The sequence below is a fragment of the Palaemon carinicauda genome, chromosome 5 (genome assembly GCF_036898095.1).
Source record: "Palaemon carinicauda isolate YSFRI2023 chromosome 5, ASM3689809v2, whole genome shotgun sequence".
In the NCBI taxonomy this organism is placed as follows: Eukaryota; Metazoa; Arthropoda; class Malacostraca; order Decapoda; family Palaemonidae; genus Palaemon; species Palaemon carinicauda.
The window spans coordinates 128,952,237-128,958,878 of NC_090729.1; the positions used below are offsets into that span (position 1 = coordinate 128,952,237).

General features: G+C 37.2%; 1 long non-coding RNA gene across 1 annotated transcript; it reads right to left on the reverse strand.

Annotated features, from left to right (window-relative positions):
- Positions 1-332: 332 nt before the first annotated feature.
- On the reverse strand, positions 333-2,400 carry LOC137640575 (uncharacterized). Its single transcript, XR_011044408.1, has 2 exons — positions 2,220-2,400; positions 333-1,954 (listed from the first exon to the last, which is right to left on the reverse strand). It is a non-coding gene; the product is annotated as an uncharacterized lncRNA (long non-coding RNA).
- Between the last annotated feature and the right edge of the window lie 4,242 nt (positions 2,401-6,642).

Genomic DNA, 6,642 nt, shown 5'->3' on the forward strand with positions numbered 1-6,642 from the left:
CCTTTGAACGCTCCCGAGTAATAAGATACTGGCAGCAGGTGTTCCAACAAAGGAGGAAAAGTACTGGTCCCATTGATTTCTTGCTGTAGGACACCACCAAATCCAGTATTGCAAGCATCGACCTGTATAAAAAAAGGTTTAGTAAGATTAGGAGCTTGCAACAAAGGAGATGAAGTCATGAATAACTTTAGCTGCCGGAAGGCCTTATCGTGATCCTGTGTCCAGTGAAACCTTACTTTGCTGGATGTCAAGACATGTAGAGGAGAAGTTATGATGGAAGAATTAGGACAAAACTTTGAATAATATGACACCATACCTAAGAAAGTTTTGAGTTCTTTTTTATCACTAGGAGTGGGGAATGAAGTTATAGCCTTTACATTAGTATCCTTGGGTAATATGGAGCCACTGCCAATGACATGTCCTAGGTATGTAACTTTTGCCTTACCAAATGAACTCTTGGCTAAATTAATAACTAGGTTAGCTTCCAGGAGTCTTTTGAAGAGTTCTCTTAAGATCTGGAGATGTTCGTCCCAGGAGATACTAGCAATTACGATGTCATCCAAATAGACATACACACCCTCCAAACCACGTGTAACTTCATGGACCATCCTTTGGAATGTAGCTGGAGCATTAGTCATCCCAAATGGCAAAACACTGTATTCAAAGAGACCAAAAGGTGTTATAAAGGCTGATATCTCTCTTGTCCTATCTGTTAATTTAATTTGATAATAACCCTTCAAGAGATCAATCTGGGTAAGGTATTTAGAATTACTCAGTCAATAATATCCGCAATTCTAGGTAATGGATAAGCATCCTTGACAGTTACAGAATTAACCCTTCTATAATCCGTACACATACGATAGGAATTGTTAGGCTTTTTTACTAAAATACAAGGCGATGCCCAGGGAGACTTACTTGGTGCAGCCAAATCTAGTTTTAGTAAATACTCAACCTCAGCCTTCAAGGCTGGTAATAAACGATGGGACACCCGATAAAAAGGTTGACGAACGGGATTGGCGTTTGGTTCTAGCACAATATCATGTTGCACCAAGGTACAGCAACCAGGAGTGTCTGAACATATTGCAGGATAAGACTTCAGAACAGCCTCTAATTCTTTCCTTTCCACCTTAGGAAGATGACCAAGATACTGTGAAAGCAAAGAAAGAATCTGAATTACTAGCATCTTTCCATGACAAAATATGATTATGAGCCAAAGTTTCTTCTTCGTCTGGCTCAAGAGGAGCTAAAAGTTTATCATTATCAACTGCCTCGGGTACTAGGTTTTTCGGGGTAGGAGAAGTCTCGATGGGAGTAGTTATCCTCGAGTTGTGAGTGGAGTGATCAGTCTCTCTACATATCAGGTGAACTACCGGTGGAGAAATCTTTGCAGATTGGTATGGTTTTATAAGATTAATGTGCACTAACTGGCTAGGCTTCCTTTTATCTGGAGTTTCAATTGCATAAGTTGTTTTAGAGACCCTTTTAGTGATTTTATACGGACCCATAAATTTTTCTCTCAATGGAGCTCCTGGAACTGGTCGATATACAAGTACATCATCTCCTACTTTGAAAGTTCTAATTTTGGCCTTTTTATCGTAATGGTTTTTCATTCGAATCTGACTGTTAGTTAAATTCAGATTGGCAAATTCATAAACATGCTCAAATTTAACCTTAAGACTTTGAAGGTATTGCGGAATACTTACTTGCTGGTCTTTGTAAGTACCTCTTAGGATGTTTTCTTTTACCATACTAAGGTTTGTCCTAGGTCTGCGGCCGAACATCATCTCGAAGGGAGAAATTCCAGTCGATTCATTAGGTGTACTCCTAAGTACATACATAAGCAGATCCAGGTCTTCATCCCAGTCTCGTCCAGTTTCACAAATGTACTTGCGCAGGAGGTTTTTAATGGTCTGGTGTACTCGTTCGAGGGCTCCATTAGTCTGAGGGTGATAAGCTGAAGCAAAAATATGGGAGATGTTTAACTGCTTTAAAGTTTGCTTAAACAAATCACTAGTGAAGTTTGTCCCCTGATCACACTGAAGCTCTTTTGGAAAACCAAAAATGGTGAATATTTTAAGAAGATTAACAATAATTGTTCTAGCAGATATGTTTTTTATAGGTACGGCTAAAGGAAATCTAGTGGTTGGACACAACAAGGTTAAAATGTACTCATTTTGTTTTTTAGTTTTGGGAAGTGGACCAACACAATCTACAATTACCTTTTCAAAAGGAGAATTAGGTACTGTAATAGGAACTAATGGTGCTGGAGGTATTTTCTGATTTGGTTTACCAGTTACCTGGCAGGGATGGCAAGATTCTATGTGGTGCTTTACATCAGCTTTCATACCAGGCCAGTAGTAATCGTCCAGCAAACGCTTATAGGTTTTGGAAATGCCTAGATGAGACTCAGCTGAATGAGCAAGATCCAATAAGGCTCCACGAAGATTAGAAGGAACTACAAGCTGGTAACTATCATGCCAGGAATTTTGTCCTGCAATCTTCAAAGGTCTATAACGTCTCATAAGGATGTTATTATCAAGATAAAAATATGGTAACTTACTTTCATCAACGTCATGTTTTACTTTATCAAAGTATTCTTTCAAACTATCATCAGACCTTTGATACTCTACAAATTCATCTGAGGGAATATCAACAAGATCAGCAAGGACTTTTTCACCTAAGGTACTTTGATCCACCTTACCTGTGTGTTCAGTGTCTCTAGAAGTTGAGGTTGTAGACCTGGTGACTACTTGGCAGGGAAGCTCTACCACCGGAGATAACTCTTTGCAAGCTTTTTCGATCACTACTTCAGGCTGAGTAATAAGACTAGGAGTACCGTTAGTTTGAGCCAAGTCATTACCAAGTATCATGTCTATGTTCTTGCAAGGCAGGTCAGAATCCAACAAGGCGACATTAGTTGAACCTTTAAAATAAGGACAATCAAGAGAAATCTGTACAATAGTTACATACTGATCTGTTGGTTTAGCTAAATCTTTTAACTTTGAGCTAATGATAATTTGAGATGACCCTGTATCTCTCAAAATTTGCACGGGAATGTCATTTACTTTACCAGGATATGTAAATGCTGTAAAGTCTGATAGAGGTTGAGCACAGTGAAGAGTCGTTTTATTTGCAGTATTCCCTGATTTGGGTCCTTGTGAAAAAGCATTAGGAGAAGCCTTACCATGAGAAGCTTTGCATTTGGGACTAGGACAGTCTTTAATATGATGACCTTCTTTCTTACAAAAAGTACAAACCTGGGGGGAAGATGAAGGTGAGGACGAATGTGGTTTAAGTTTATGAATGAGATGGTAATCATCAGCTAATAGGGCAGCCCTTTTGCCATCTTTTTCTTGTTTTTCTCTAATAAACATTGCCACATTAGCTGGAATACGCCTCAGGAATTCTTCTAAAACTATTAAATTCTTTAATTGTTCTAAAGTAGTTATTTGTTCCTTGTCTATCCATTTATTAAACTGCTTCAACTTCAATGTGAAAAACTCTAGATAGGTTTGCGCTTGGTTCTTCAAAGTTTGTCTGAAGATTTGTCTATACCCTTCTGCTGTAACACTATAAGCATCTAATATGGCTGTTTTAAAGACTTCATAATCCCTTTCTTGGACAAGTTGTGCTGCCACATATGCAGCTTTTCCTTTGAAGGAGTTTCTGATTAAGAGAACATATTGGTCTCTAGGCCAGTTGAGAGACGTTGCAGTGTTTTCAAAAGTAATGAAAAAAACATCAGGATCTTTTTCATCAAAGACAGGCAGGAGTTTGCGTGCTTTACTAAGGTCAAAAGCACCGGGTAGCTGTTTTTCTGCCAACCTTTCTTCTATTCTTATGGCTGATAGTTCCTTTTCCAACAGAACTTTTTCTTTACGTTCTATTTCAAGTCTTCTTTGCTCAGTTTCTACTGCGGTATTTGCAGCTTCAAGCCTTTTTTGTTCAGCTTCTAGCCTTTTTTGTTCAGCCTCTACTGTTACCTGCTGCAGTTCAAGTTGGAGTTTCAATTTCACTATCTCTGAGTCTTCAGTTATAGTAACAGTACGAGCAGCACCTCGTTCAAGTGTTAAAGGCCTTAAGGGAAGAGCCTCTTCTTCAGTTATGTTACCACTATTTATCAGGAAATCTAATATCTTTCCCAATAGTTCAGCTTTCACCACAGCATGACCTACAGATATTCTTGCCCTTACAGCTATTTGGCGAAGCTGGTCCTTTTTAGCTTCCTGTAGTGTATTTAGGTGCTCCCTGGGTGCACCTAAAAATTTCTCAAGATCAAAAGGCATCTCTCAATACTGATAAAATGGAAAAATATCACTGGAAATTATATTACTACTATACACAAGCTTAAAACTTAAAAACGTCAGGGCATTCACGGATTTATGGTGCGAAGGCACTCACAAACCACAGGAATTTCCTTAATCCTTAAGTCCTACAATGTACAGAAATTCACTTAAATGAACAAGGCTTTAGTAATCCATGCCAATCAGAAAACTTAGTTCACCAATAATGCACCACCACTAATAATCTTGAATAAAATATTCTTAATGAAGTAAATAATTGGAAGTACCAACAGTTGCCTGAACAAGGAATAAACCTTTAAATATCCATCGAGGTGGAACGAAGTTCTTGACCACGTGGTCGTAACAATATGAAGCCGAAATCCTTTAAAGAGCGAAGGTCGTACCCTGAGTAAGAGGAGCAGAAGTTCCTAAGGAAGGAATCTTTCAATTCCTTATGATGAGGTTTTGAATGCCTCGAAGCACCCACCTCGAGAAGTTGGGGCGACTATTAAGATATCGCTAAGCGATGGTAATCAACAGAGTCGAGGGTTAAAAGAATGACGAATTCTAGGCTGCCATTACCCTGCCTGCACGTCCTCCAAAATCACGATGTATGCTTAAGATGACGTGTAACAACACGACATTCTTTAGGTGAAAGTGTGAGCGCGCTGGAGAACACTATCCGGTGGTGGTCAGTTATAAACTAGCAAAATATCACTAATACACTACACTCATGTTGTCCATCATTTTAGAGAAACAACAAAATGAATTTCACAATCCGTCAAGATCGAGCGTAAGCGTAACACATACGTAAGTACATCCCGGACACAGGCCCCCAATTTGTCACAACTTCAGCTTTCCACTTGACTATTTCATAAATTCTCAATAATGAGGGCAACACTTCATGTAGGTACAGTAGATATATTAGGAGAATGATCAAATTAAAGTTAAACAAAGACTTTACTTATTTTAAATCATGTATAAATATATAACAAAATAATAACAAATAACCACTTAATAAACACTAGAAACAAATGAAGAATTAGCCACCGGATAACGAACTCAAAAGTATTAACTTGAAAGAACTTGGAAGTAAACATTTCCAAGGATTACATACGTAAAAATAACAAAAGGTAATTTCATCCATGCTGTCCGCTACGATCAGCAATCAATAGATGACGCTAAAATTATACAAAATAATAGGTGTAATTAGAAATGCTAAATAATGATAGGAGGGTTATTATAATATATATGCGTGTGTGTGCAGAACACTGCAATACTTTATTCGAGTAGCCCATCTATTACCAGACAAAGTGGCTATTTGGTTCAGCTCAATAAAATCCCACTTTAGTAGTAAAAACTAAAAACTCACAGCACTTCAAACTATGGAAAAGAAAACTCTTGTTAAAGAGAAGTTTCAAACGTCTCTATGAAATAATAAAGTTTTGGTGTGGTATTTTGAAATGTCATTCACAAAGGTCAATCAAAACATAAGAATTATTCGTACTACACAGCAGTAGAATTTCCAAATTATCCTTTTGATGTTCATCAAACTTTCAGCGATAGAGTCGACTCACATTTTTTATTTAACAGCAGATTATTCTATGTCTGAAATTCAATTTATGTAGAAATTATTCATGCTTGCCATTCAAATCGACCTCATATATCCAATTCTTCGTTTTTCACGTTTACATTCTCGACGTCAGAGTTATCCGTTTCTTTTTTATCATGTAGGTCATAAATTCTCATCTATATCGACGAAGATCAAACAGTCATATTTGTTGCTTATGGAAATGTGTGAGTTTTATTCAGTTCGAACAAAGACGAAAGGGTTGGCACTTGTGTTATTCCCAGAAAACTATTCTAGAGTCCATGGGTGAGCTATTTATTGACACGTGACATTTAGGCCCGGCAGATAAAGATAGCATGATTTTTTCGAGTCTTACAAGTGGAATAGATTGGTAGACAGAGATTTTTCACTTATAATTTTGTAAATCATTAGCGGCTCTCAAATAGGGATTTTTTGTATTTACAACTCGTGATAAAAGATAAACTGCTATAAATAGCTTAATCCACCTCTTCGGTTTAGGATAAGACTAAAATTTCATGTCTGGAGAAATGATTTACATCCTGTAAGGGAGGGAGGGGAATTATGATAATTGTTCAAATAATCTTTTATTGTTACCATTAGTGTTTCTGATAAATAAATACTTGTTACGATCATAGAATCGGTACAAGTTCTTTTAATCTCTACACAAAATGGAATCAACAACAATTGAAATATGGATATGAATATAAAGAAAACACATCACGTTTATTCACAAACTTATTTACAAAGAAAATTAACATGGCTGCGTGT